Source organism: Phyllobates terribilis, unplaced genomic scaffold, assembly GCF_046119375.1.
Source record: "Phyllobates terribilis strain yellow unplaced genomic scaffold, ASM4611937v1 Scaffold_5__5_contigs__length_657084704, whole genome shotgun sequence".
In the NCBI taxonomy this organism is placed as follows: Eukaryota; Metazoa; Chordata; class Amphibia; order Anura; family Dendrobatidae; genus Phyllobates; species Phyllobates terribilis.
Window position 1 is genome coordinate 324,720,959 of NW_027362765.1, and position 14,367 is coordinate 324,735,325.

Consider the following 14,367-nt stretch of genomic DNA (forward strand, 5'->3'; position numbering starts at 1 on the left):
TGTTTTTCTATTTACTCCCTATACCTGACAGGGGTCAGGCCTTTTGTGCTACGCGATGACCTACGTAGTACGGGGATGCGTGTAGTGTGAATGCTTGTGCTATTTTCCGCTCTATGTGTTGGTGGACTGCAAGACTGCCTTAACCTCTCTACGGGACTGGCAAGTACACTGGTTACTGGGCCTTCTGGCTCTGCTTCTGCCGGTGATCTTTCTTCCAGGGATTCTACCTGAGCAGGCTCTTCTGGGGCACTTACAGGTCAGTGGAGGGTCTTCTGGCTGTTGGTAGAAGTGTAGCACAGGTATTATTACCGCTCCATCCAGTTGAGGCCAATCTGCCCGGAAATCTCCTAAGTCAGTATGGAGTACTTATTCTTTAGGCTCTTCTGGTACCGTGAGAGACTCTTCCTCCTGGGGCTTCAGCGGACTTGGGCACAACTTCAGATGGTCTCTTGATACCGTTGCAGTTGTTCTTCCACCATCTTTGATAATTAGACAGGTTTTCCTATTGTCCAATCTGGAGTTCAACACAGTGTAAGGTTCCCTTTCCCACTGGTCGTCAAGCTTGTGGCTTCTTCTCTTTCGTTTCAGCACAACTTCTCCAGGTGTCAAGGGTTCGACTGGCGAACTCTTGTTGTACTGCGCTTCCTGCTTATCTCTCACCTTATTTACACTGTCTTCGACACAGGCCTGTACTCTCCTGTACTGCTCCTGTCGGGTCGTGTCCCAGTCTTCAGTGGACATATCTGCTTCCGGCTCTACCACTCCAAGCTCCAGGTCCATGGGCAACTTTCCAGGTTGCTCTCATGAGGTACGCTTGAGTACAATTGGTGGAACTCACAGGTATGTGATTGTACAGATCTACCAGGTCAGGTAGTTTGTCTGGCCACTGATTGCTTTCTTCTAGAGGTAAGTCCTTCAGCAGGTCTATGACAATATTGTTCAACTTTTCACATAGACCATTGGTTTGAGGACGGTACGGCGTAGTCCAAATCTTCTTACACCCGTACAGATGAGAAAATTCTTTGAACAGCTCGGCTTCAAAGGCAGGACCTTGATCCATCAGCACCTTATCTGGGTATCCATGGGGCCTGCAGAAGTATGCTTGAAACGTCCTTGCTGCAGTTTCTGCCGTCAGATCCTTGACGGGGGCTACCACCAGGAACCGGGAGTAGTGATCCACCATGGTCAGGGCATAGGAGTATCCTGACCTGCTGGGTGACAGCTTGACGTGATCCAGGGCAACGATCTCCAGGGGCTGGGTGGTCTTGATGGACTGCAAGGGTGCTTTCTGGCTGCTGTAGTCTTTTCTTCTGAGGCTACAGGGTCCACAATCCCGGCACCACCTCTCTATGGAACTCCGCATTCCAACCCAATAAAACTGACTCTTCAGGAGGGTTTCCAGCTTCTTTCAGCCAAAGTGCCCTGCTTGATCGTGGTAGGCCTCCAACACCATCTGGATGTCTGTCCTGGGCACTATGATCTGCCATACCATCTCATGGGTCCTAGGGTTAACATACCTTCGGCACAGCTTCTCTATAGATGAACAGCCAGCTTCTCTCATTCCACAGTTGCTTGGCTTGTGGAGAAGCATCCTTCTCCAGGGAGGAACGTTCCTGGGTTATCAGTTCTTTGATACGGCTGACAACCGGGTCGCTGTCCTGGGTCTCCTTCCATCTGTGATGAGGTAACGGGTTTAATGTCTTACCACGATACCTCCTGGAGGTGCGCTGCTCATGGACCATCCCATTCCTGTGGAAGGCAGGTAGCTCAATCTCCTCCAGGTCATCCACTTCTTCTTCAGTGTCCGACTGGTGAGGCATTCTGTATAGGGCATCGGCGTTGGCGTTCTTGTGGCCTGCCCGGTATTTGATGGTGAACTGATAGTTGGACAGTCGGGCCATCCAACGCTGTTCCATGCCTTCCAACTTGGCTGTCTCTAGATGCGTCAAGGGGTTGTTGTCAGTATAGGTCGTGAACTTAGTGGAGGCCAGGTAGTGCTTGAATTGTTCAGTGATGGCCCAGACCAAGGCCAGGAACTCCAACTTGAAGGAGCTATAGTTTTCTGGATTCCTCTCGGTAGGACGAAGCTTTCTGCTGGCATAGGCAATCACCTTCTCTTTGCCATACTGCTTCTGGCTTAACACAGCCCCTAGTCCCTCGTTGCTGGCATCAGTGTACAGCAGGAAAGGTTGGCTGTAGTCAGGGTAGGCCAGGATCTCTTCGCCAGTCAGGATCTCTTTCATCAGCCTGTTCTTTACCCCACTGGAAGGGGGGGTTTTGCCTCTGTTGGACTGTCCTACCAGGAGATCTTGCAAAGGCGCTGCCTTCTAGGTGTAGTCCTTTACAAATCTCCGGTAGTACCCGACCAGTCCCAGGAACTGACGTACCTCCTTGAGATTCTTCGGTTCTGGCCATTTCTGGATGGCTGTGACCTTCTCCGGGTCTGGTGCTACTCCTTCTGGACTGATGATGTGCCCCAGGTACTGAACCTTCTGTTTGAGCAGGTGGCACTTGGAAGGCTTCAATTTCCTCCCATACCGGGACAATGACTCAAATACCTCTGCCAGGTGCTTCAAATGGTCCTCATAAGTCTTGGAGTACACTATCACGTCATCCAGGTATAGCAGCACGGTCTCAAAGTTACGGTGTCCCAAACAGCACTCCATCAATCTCTGGAACATTCCAGGGGCATTGCAGAGTCCGAATGGCATACTGTTGAACTCGCAGAGTCCCATCGGGGTAGTGAAGGCCATCTTCTCCCGGTCCTCCTCAGCAACTGCTACTTGCCAGTACCCACTAGTGAGGTCAAAGGTAGAGAAGTAATTTGCAGACCTTAGTGCAGCCAGGGATTCCTCTATACGGGGCAAAGGGTATGCATCTTTATGTGTTATGCGATTTACCTGTCTGTAATCTACACACATCCTCATGCTTCCATCCTTTTTCCTGACCAGGACCAGGGGAGCTGCCCAGGGGCTACAGCTATCTCTTATTACCCCTGCTCTCTTCATGTCATGCAACATTTCCTTCGTCTTTTGGTAGTGTGCTGGTGATATGGGCCTGTAACGTTCTTTGATGGGTGTATGGTCACCTGTGGGTATATGGTGTTATACCCCTTTAATCCTCCCAAAATCAAGTGGGTGTTTGCTGAATACCTGTTCGTATTCCTGGACCACCCTGTGTACACCTTGTTTTTGATGGACAGGAGTGGCGTCAGTCCCAACATGGAGCTGTTGACACCAATCCTCCACCTAGGTTTCGGAGTCATTGTCCTCCACTGTATCTGGTGGGGTCAAGGATTCCACTGTGTGTATGGCATCATCATTCACAGTATACAACCGGGCAACAGTGGCGTATCTTGGTAATTTAACTTCGTCCTCCCCACAATTTAGGAGACGTACGGGTACCCTCCCATTGCGTACATCAACCACTCCTCTGGCAGTTAAGAGTGTAGGTCTGTGCTCTGAGCTAATGGGCTCCACTACCACCTGGTAGTTCTGTCCCTTGAGACCTATTGCTGCCCTACACCAAATCAACATTTCACTCATCGGGGGAATCACAATGGGTATCGGGTCTGTCACCCGTACATTACCAATCTCACCACCTGTTAGCTTTACCTGTTGCTGGTACAGGAGGGCCCGTATCTCTCTTTGGAGCACCTTCCTCTGCCCTGGTTTGGCAGTGTCAGCAATCTGTTGGAGCAAAAACAACACTTCTCCCAAACAGTTACCAACAATATTTGTTCCAAGTATCATATAAAAGTCTGTATCACCAGGGTTAGACTCCACTACAATCAGTCCTTGGTCCTTTAGTTCCGCTCTCCCCACCTTCACTGTCACGTCCTTAACCCCTACTAGGTTAAGAGGAAGGCCGTTAGAGGCATACACAGAGAGGTTCGGGGCTGGCGGCTGGAGTTCATCTATGGACCAGTACCTTTTGTAGAGGACATCAGGTATGATGGTTACCATGGTTACCTGCGAGCCGGTGTCCAGTAACGCAGGTGTAGCTATGCCGTCCAGCACGATGGACAGGAAAGGCCTTCCTCCTACGAACCGGTGGTACCAGCTTGATGGGCCTAGTTGATGTACTCCTGGGTGTCGGCCCTCGGCCCCAGGGTTTTCTCGTTTAAAGGACAGTTCCGCGCTGTGTGGCCTGCCTTGTGGCAGCGGTAGCAGATGAAGTCTCCTGGAGGACGACGTTGGTCGTTGGTCCTCCCACGGGGTGGCGTTGTCCTCCTCCGGGGTGGCATTGTCCTCCTACGGGGTGGCGTTGTCCTCCTTCTTCTCCTCATCCAGGCGACATCCTCAGGGCTGTCGGCCAGTAGGATCCTTCCTTCCGGCTCAGGCTCCGTCTTTAGCTGCAGGGTACTCAGGACAGTGGCCAGGGTTTTACTTAACTGGCGCACTTCAGAGCGCAGGCTGTTCAGCTCGCTAGGGGGTGCTGTTTGCATCTTTGTTTCAGCCATCAATGAAGGAGCAGCGGGTGCTGCGGGCACTGGGGTGGCCCCACCCTGGTAACGTTGGATAGCAGTATCTGTTGTTTCCAGGGGCTGCAGACCCTTTATAGCCATGTCCTTAAGGGTGTCAAAGGTGGCATCTGGATGATCTAAGGCCCACCACCGTACAGTTCTGCTCTCCTCCTGTGACCTCAACCCCCGGATGAACTGTTCCATCAGCATTTTATTTTCATCTTGTATGCTGGCTGGACTAACCTGTTTCAGGGCCCGCAGGGCCTCCTGTAAGGGCCTGGCGTAGTCCCGGATACTGTCCTCAGGTTTCTGGTGGTAGAACCTCATCCGGAGATCCGTCTCAGTGCGGTTTTCAAACACAGTTTTCAGTCTTTTAAAGATGATGGATACTGATTCCTGGTCTGTGGCTGGCCAGGTTTCAACTTCCTGCTCTGCGGCACCAGTCAATTGTCCTAACACAACAGCGTCTCTCTGCTAACCAGTCATAGAATACATGTCCAGTACACCGCATATTTTTCTCTTGAATCTAGACAGGGTGCCTGGTTTGCCATTATATTGGGGAAGCCATTTCGCTATACGGCAGGGCCATGGGTATCAACGGGGTCACGACCCCTGCTGGTGGAGTGGCCGCTCAGGCCTGTGCAGCGCCAGGCGCAGGTTGGGCATCAGGAGCATTAACCGGTGCTCCGGCGGCTTGCTAGTCATCGGCCATGGTTGCGCCCCCCTAGTAAACCGCAGCCTACCTTCTTCACTTCTTATCAGGTAGGCCGCAGCTCCGTGGGCGACGGTCTTCTTCCAGGACCTTGCGTCGCTCGCGTCTGATGTCAGAGCGTCCACTGGACTCCTTCCAGAACCTGATGCTTCCTGGTTCGACGTCAGGGGCGGGGCGTGTCCTAGGCTTCGCGCGCTTTCACAGTCACGCCTCTCGGGTTCCCGCGGTTACGCCCCTCTTCTTCCTGCGCGGCGACAGGAAAATGGTGGATAATGGCGGGAAACCTTCACAATGAGTGTTACAGTCTTTTAAGGCGCACAGTACCCGGTGGCAACAGGCACGCAATCCTGTTCGTGACGCCAAAGGTTGGCGCGCCCCCAGGGCCATGGGGTACTTGACATCCGGGCCTATGGATGCCGGTAGGGGGAATATCACGGTGGCTGGCCCGGTCCGTGGCCCAAGGTGGTCACCAAAAAGGGGGGTTATTTACAGGGGATTCAATTCTGAACAGCCAATCACAGCATTTCTCACTGTTTCTGGCAATCGATCTCTCCAATCAGAGTGCCTGAACTCAGGTGACCAAGTGGTCACAGGGCAGTGATCGGCTTGTGACCAACCTGTCATCTCCCTGTGACCCCCTGTGATGCGTGCCCAGGCCCCAGCCAGCTCTGATTGGAGCGATCGATGATGACATCGATTGTACCAATCAGCGTGCCTGACCGGGAGGTGACTGGCCTGTGACCTGCCTGTCTCCACCCTATCACCCCCCCTGTGACCGTCCTGCAGCTCCTCACACTTGGTGTGGATTTCTATAGAGCGGTCACACACTGATCTGCGCTGTGCTGGGCCTTGTGGTGCCACAGAAATACCTGTGACACCACAAGACCTTCCTCTCACCTGCTTCAGTCGCTGCTTCTGTTCCGGTGTCCTCCTCCGGTGTCCTGGGTCCTGCTCCGGTGTCCTGGGTCTCCTGCTCCGATCTCCTGCTGCTGCGGTAAGCTGTTCCTGCTCCAAAGCCTCCTCCAGAGCCTGCTTCAGAGTATCCTCCAGAGGCTGCTGTTGCTGAAAGAAGAACAGAGAAGACTTTGGCAAGTCCATCTCTGATCTCCCCTCATCCACCCCAATCCCCCTCTCCCCGCTCTCCCCCTCTTTTTATCCTCTTTCCCACCCCAATGCCCCCAGTTTTGGTTTTTTTTCGTGCGTCCTACAGTGGCCGAGTGCTGACCAGTGACTACGTCACTGATCAACATCCGCGCTCGCTGCTTTTCAGGACTTTTTTTGTCACTGTCAAATCTGCTCCCCCTCCCACTTTGCACCACCTCCGTGCGTGCATCCCACAGCCGCCGAGCAGACGCAAATCACCGATCAGCACTCGCGCTCACTACTTTACCCTTTTTTTCAACTAACCTTTTTTCTTTTCTAGAGCCTGTGACACCACAATCGCCGCTCCTGCTCCAGAAGACATCTTACAGAAGACATCTTACAGAAGACAACTGTAAGTAGGATTTTTTGATCCCTCCTCATCCACCACAATCCTCCTCTCCCCCCTTCCCATCCCCCTTTCTGCCACCAAATGCTGATCACTACTTGATCGCTCAACTTTTGTCCGTTTTTTTTCCTGTGCTTCTTGCAGCGGCCGAGCGCTGATCAGTGACCACAGATCACTGATCCGCACTCGTGCGCACTGTTTTACACTCCCCCCCACCTCTGCACCACATCCATGCGCACCTCCAGCAGCCGTCGAGCTCTGATTGGTGACATAGTTCACCGATCTGCACTCATGCTCACTGTTTGCACCACCTACGGTTGTTCCTTTTTTTAATCTTTTTTTTTCAGAAAAAAAAAAGTTTACACCAAGCTCACTGACACACACACACACACGCTAAACAAAGTACTGATACACACGCACTACATACATAAAAAAAAAAAATGTTCCGCTCATCCCAAACTCGCTATTCAGCAGAGGAGGCATACGATTTTCTTACTTCCGACACTGACAGCGAGGGAGAGGATCCCACATTTCTTTATTTTTCCGACTCCTAGTCGTCTTCCTCCCCCTCCTCAGGTGCCTCTGGACCGCGCCACGCAGTCGCCCCAGAAGAGAAGATGAACCAGGACCCCCACTACTGACCCCGTATAGACTTCGCCCCCTGAAAATTATGAGCCACTGATTCCTGATTTCTTGGTGGAATCTGGAATCAAGTTTGACACCATCGTCCTCACAGAAATAGACTTTTTCAAAGTCTTTTTCTCTGAGGATTTTGTAAACCTCATGGTGGGCCAAACTAATTTATACGCTCATCAGTTTTTGTAACAAAACCCCTCTTCATCATTTTCTAACTGGTTTGCTGTAGACGCAGAAGAAATGATGAAGTTTTGGGGCCTGGTCCTTCATATGGGGATCCTGAAGAAGCCAGAAGTTCGTCAATACACTCCAGTGTTCCGAATGGTCATGACCCAGAGACGTTTTTAGGCCATCCACAAGTTCTTGCATTACAACGATAATGCAAGGTGTCCTGCACACGATGACCCAAACTTTGATTGTCTTTTCAAAGTTTGGCCGGTCATCAAGCACTTCAACAACAAGTTTGCTGAAGTGTATGTGCCCCAAAGGGACATCTGTGTGGATGAGTCCTTAATCACTTTTAAGCGGCGGCTTGGATTCCGGCAGCACCTGCCAAGTAAGAGGGCCAGGTATAGAATCAAGCTGTATAAACTGTGTGAGAGTACCTCAGGGTACACTCACAAGTTTAGAGTTTACGAAGGGAAGGACTTCTGGATTGAACCCCCTGAATGCCCCCCTGTTCTGGGAGTGAGTGGGAAAATTGTGTGGGATTTGGTGCACCTACTGCTGGATAAAGGTTGTCACCTGTACGTGGATAACTTTTATACCAGTGTCCCTCTCTTCAAGTCCCTCTCTGCGCGAGGTACCGCAGCCTGCGGTACTGTCCGCAAAAATCAGAGAGGCCTCCCAAAGACGCTAATTGGGCAGCTGCTCAGAAGGGGTGAGAGCAAAGCCCAATGTAGCGACCACCTTCTGGGCATCAAGTACAAGAGGGATGTCCTTCTCTTGACCACCATACATGGTGAAGGCAGCACCCTCAGCACTGTACGATGTTCCACTACACAGGTCATCAAACCAGACTGTGTAGTGATGTACAACAAGTTCATGGGGGGGAGTTGATCTCTCTGATCAAGTCCTCCAGCTGTACAGTGCTTTGAGATAGGCCAGGGTGTGGTACAAGAAGCTGACCGTGCACATCGTACAGATGTCAATGCACAACGCTTTCCTTCTATCAAAATGATCAGGCCAGACTTCTACATCGTACCTTCAGTTCCAGGAGGTAGTGATCAAGGCCCTGATATTTGGCAGTGGTGACGGAACGGGCCCCAGTACTTCCGGTACTGAAGAAGTGCGAATTATACCAGGCCAGCATTTCCCAGGGCAGATCCACTCACAGCGGAAAGGTAAGTCACAAAAGAAGTGCCGAGTGTGTTATAAAAGGGGAATATTAATGTGACACCTGCCCGACAAACCTGGCCTGTGCATGAAAGAATGCTTCAAAAGATACCATACTTCCATGGACTACTAAATTAATTTCTGACCTATGACAAACTGACGAACACTACACAACTGACGTAGCGTTCGTCAGGTTGTCATACGTCAGTTGTGTAGTGTTCGTCAGGTTGTCCTACAACTAACGTATGACACTACATTATAACATTCAAAAATCAGGTATCTGTTCCAAAAAAGGGGCTCTTTTTGGGCATTTCCACTGTTTAGGCACATCTAAAAATTTGACATGACGACCACAGACAATTCCATCAAAGTCTGCATTCCAAAGCGTCACTCCTTCCCTTCCGAGCCCTGACATGCGCCCAAACATGCGCCCAAACAGTAGTTTTCTCCAACACATGGGATATCAGTGAACTCAGGAGAAATTGCACAACAGATTTTGAGGTCCACTTTCTCCTGTTACCCTTGTGAAAATATTTTTTTAAACATTTTTGTCGAAAAAATGTTTGTTTTTTATTTACACAAGTCAACGTTATAATTTTCTGTGAAGCACCTGGGGGTTCAAGGTGCTCACCACACATCTAGATAAATTCATTGGGGGTCTAGTTTCCAAAAAGGGGGCACTTATGGGGAATTCACATTGTTTTTGGCAAATCAGGGACTCTGCAAACGTAACATGCTGACTGTAGCCCATTCCATCAAAGTCTGCATTCCAAAGCATCACTCCTTCCCTTCCGAGCCCTGCCGTGCGCCCAAACAATTTCTTTTGTGGCACCCAGCTGCGCTCAGTATCACAGATCCTAGAAGGGTGGATTGATGGAATCCTCCACAAGAGACCCCCATAAACATTCACACATCTTCACCTTCCACCTCAGACCAACAGAGGGAGCCCGTTAGGGATATAAATAGGGAAGGTGGAGCTAGGCAGTTGAGTCTGTTGAGAGAGTTCCTGCAGTAGAGAAGCCTGAGCGAGGTCAGCCTGCAGTGGAGCATAGTTCAGACTCAGTTGTAGCTCAGTTAGAGCTTAAGGTGTGCCGGCGCCATAAGATCGGTGAAGCGCGGCAAGCTGCCATTAGTGTGAGTAGCCTAGTAAGGGCCCAAGCGTGGCCGAAGGTGAGAGGAGAGTGAGTAGCAGTGGGGGGCAGAGGAGCTTACCCAGCTCACCCCGAAACATATACCGGACACCGGTTCCGAGCTTACCGGGATCTCTACGACCCAGTAAGGCATAACCGGAATCCCTGGAGAACTACAGGTGCCAGGTTCACCAGAGAGCTGATACGTAACAGAGCCAGGAGACACATTGGCCCCGTGGGCTGGGAGCGTGCACTCCAGGAGAAGGCCCTACCACAACGTCAGCCGGTGCAGGACAGAGTTAAAGTTAGGCCAACTTCAGGCAGGTCAGAAACTTACTACGCAGAGGCAAGAAACAGAAGGCCCTACACCCGCTCATTGGGGAGGATCCTGATATGCACCCTTCACCCTACAGTGCTGCGGGATGTGCCTGAATTTCCATCAGTAAAAGGTACTGAAGTGACTACCGTGTCCGTCCCCGTTCTTGCTCTGACCCGGCTGGGTCTCGCCTGTCCTGCATCCCCCTCTCCGTACGCTGCCCTGAGGCCTAGCTCCACCTGTGGGGAGCTATACTATCGAGCTGCCTTATCACTGGCCTCAGTGAACTGCCGCAGCGCTGGTGATTCTCACCAGAAACCACAGGTGGCATCACGAACTTTCATAAAATGAACAAACAATCCCTTTCTTAAAAGCTGACCCCAGAGTACGTGCCCGAGAGCCGACCACCGCGACATCCCCAAGGCCAGGCAAAGGCCCGGGTACCGAGTCGTCCCCATTCCCCTGGGCGAGTCACTTTCCCCCCACATAGTGGGTATCAGCATACTCAGGAGAAATTGCACAACAACTTTTGCGGTCCAATTTCTCCTGGTACCCTCGTGAAAATAAAAAAATTGCTGCTAAAAGATCGTTTTTGTTGAAAAACAATGTTTTTTTCACGGCTCTATGTCATAAACTTTTGCGAAACACTTGGGGGTTCAAAGTGCTCCCCACACATCTAAATAAGTTCCTTAAGGGTTCTAGTGTCAAAAATGGGGTCACTTGTGAGGGGTTTCCACTGTTTAGGCACATCAGGGGCTCTCCAAACGTGACATTGGGTCCGCTGTCAATTCCAGCGAGTTTTGTATTGAAAATGTCAAATGGCGCTCCTTCCCTTCTGAGCTCTGCCGTGGGCCCAAACAATAACTTTCCCCCACATATGGGATATAAGTGTACTCAGGAGAAATTGCACAACAACTTTTGGGGTCTAATTTCTCCTGGTACCCTCGTGAAAATAAAAAAATTGGAGTCCAAAGTAAAATTTTAGTGAAAAAAAGTTAAATGTTAATTTTTTCCTTTCACGTTCAATTAATTGCTGTGAAGCACGTGAAGGGTTAATAAACTTCTTGAATGTGGTTTTAAGTACCTTGAGGGGTGAAGTTTTTAGAATTGTGTCACTTTTGGGTATTTCTGTCATAAAGACCCCTCAAAGGCACTTCAAGTGTGATGTGGTCCATAAAAAAATGGTTTTGTAAATTTTGTTGTAAATGAGAAATCGCTGGTCAACTTTTAACCCTTATAACTTCCTAACAAAAAAAAATGTTGGTTCCAAAATTGTGCTGATGTAAAGTAGACATGTGGGAAATGTTATTTATTAACTCTTTTGTGCGACATCTCTCTGATTTAAGGGCATGAAAATTCAAAGTTTGAAAATTGTGACATTTTCAAAATTTTCACCAAATTTCCATTTTTTACACAAATAAATGCAAGTGATATCGAAGAAATTTTACCACTATCATGAAGTACAATATGTCACGAAAAAGCATTTTTAGAATCAGGGGAATCCGTTGAAGCGTTCCAGAGGTATTGCCTCATAAAGTGACTGTGGTCAGAATTGTAAAAATTGGCCTGGTCATTAACGTGCAAACCACCCTCGGGGGTAAAGGGGTTAAATCTTGAGATCCAAATTGGAAAACCTGTCATATCCACATATCCAACAAAATGCAACCTATGGAATACACCACATGCACCCCGACATGTCTTATGTTCTTGGCCTGAAGAAATGAAAACAGGCTATGTTTGATTATTTTTTAATTGACCGTTACCATACATTTTATCCCTGCTTTGTGTCTTATTGTTAATAGAGAAAGTGGTGACCACCGCCATGAGTTATTCAGTCGGGAAGCCTTTTGGATTTTTAAAATGAATACAAGAGTGCCATTCGGATTACACAGAAAGCAGAATTTATTTTTGCATTATTAGAAATATAACATATCATTGTTTTTTTCCTTTTTTGTATATATTTTTGCTAATATACTTCACTTGTTATGTTTTTTTTGTATTCTGTTATTGACATGAATGCTTTACTCTCTGTTTCATTTGTTATGTACTACAAAGAGTTAAAGTCTCCACCCTGTTTTACTCCATCATTGCTAACAGAAATGCTTTTCATTTAATCTCCTGTGTACTACAGGGGGTTAAAAACTCCACCTTTCTCATTCTATCATTGCTGAGAGAAATACTTTTTATTTAATCTGTGTGTCCTACTGGGAGTAGGTTCACTTTGTCTTGATTGTCTCTAGTGTTGCATCATGGTTGCTTTTAATTTGTTTGTCTGTATTATATACAGTTGTGCTCAAAAGTTTACATACCCCGGCAGAATTTTTGCTTTCTTGGCCTTGTTTCAGAGAATATGAATGATAACAAAAAAACTTTTTCTCCACTCATGGTTATTGGTTGGGTGAAGCCATTTATTGTCAAACTACTGTGTTTTCTCTTTTTAAATCTTAATGACAACCAAAAACATCCAAATGACCCAAAAGAGAAAACACAGTAGTTTGACAATAATTGGCTTCACCCAATCAGTAACCATGAGTGGAGAAAAAGTTTTTTTGTTATCATTCATATTCTCTGAAACAAGGCCAAGAACGGAAAAATTCTGTAAGCTTTTGAGTACAACTGTATGTGTGTCATTTGGGAATTGTATGCTATGCTATGACTAAGGGCTCAAACTCAACTGCGTGAAAAACAGACGACTGCAATCCGATAAAAAAAAAAACGGTTTGCACTCTGACCAATGCTATTCTATCTATGATTTTATTCTCAGCTGAAATTGGACTGAGAAAAAAAAAATTTCAGCATGCTGTGATTTGCTGCATATATCGGTAGATCGATGAGAATCGCCACTCGGACCATTCGAGTACTGTCCATTTTTTTTTTTTCGGAAAAAATGCACCCATGTATAAAAATTCAACCAATTTGCTAAGGGCATTAATTCCCACAAGTGATATAATAAATAGGAAGTTAGGAACAAGTCACGCCTCCATGGAAGCAGGAAGATGCCACACATTATGAATGTGCAGAGGCTTATTTTGTGGGTGCCGCATTGGCCCGAGTTATGGAACAGCAGACATGGGGGATATTAGGATCTCACCAAGCGGCATGCATCATGCCAGATCTGTGGGGACCTTTTCCCGAATATCAAAAAAGGGTAGTTCCTTGTTGTCTGAGGTTGGGGTTGCCCTTCCCACCAGAATGCGGAAGTCGGCTGGAGACTGAGGAAGAGGCACTTGGGACCACCAGTCCAAGAGTTTCCCAGGACAGTTCCCGCCAGACACCAATCAGCTATCGGGATGCAAACCGGCAAGGGAGGTTCCCCAAGAATCCAAAACCAAGCAACCGCGAGGATGTTGTGGCTGAGAAAGGTGAGGAGGGGTTCTGTAGGAGTCTGGCCCAATATTTGGAGATATTCTCTTCGACTTGAGGCTGCATACCAGGGCAGCTATCCAAATAGAGATTAGTGATGCCACCCTCCCCCCCCAAACACTCCAATGGTTGTATTTGATTTCCTGGAAAGGTGGCAGCTTTCTAATGGAAATCAAATACAACCATTGGACCCAACACAAGGGCAGTCAGCCCTACAAGCCACCCTACCTCAGCCTCTTGCTCCTGGGTGCCAGACTCTACAGGCTCAGCCTCATCACATGCACCTTCCTCATTCTGCTCCGGCTCAGCTTCCTCAAAGGCCGGCACCATATTGTGCTCCGGCCCAGCCTCCTCAAAGGCTGGATCCATATTGTGCTCCGGCCCAGCCTCCTCCAAGTCCTGGACCATATTGTGCTCTGTACCCAGAATCCGAGGCCAATGGAGAAACCAAAAACATAATACAAACATCATCTCAATCACCTGTCCAAAATTTATTTCAGCAATGTTGGAATAATGACATAACACCTCACCCTGCTACTCCGGACCCTGCTTTGTTACCACCCTTTACTTCCCGGCTGTCTTGAACCCCCTATGTCTCCAATCCCATATGTGGTTCTCCACCTTTCCCAGCACGGGCTCTTGGTGACATCAATGAGGTGAACGGAGTACATATGATATGAACCTTGGTAAACTTGATGCCGTCACTGAGGTGCGCAAGCATGCGCTCCTCAGTGTCTCTGCATGATGGTAGGCTAGATAGTCGCATCAAGCTACTATGCAGCCTGCCATATAGATGTAGCAGAGCTGGACCCGTCCTAGGCTATTAATATCAGCCCCCAGCTGTCTGCCTAGCCTTTGCTGGCTGTTAAAATAGGGGAACCCCACGTAAATTTTTTTTTGGGGATCCCCCATTTTAATAGC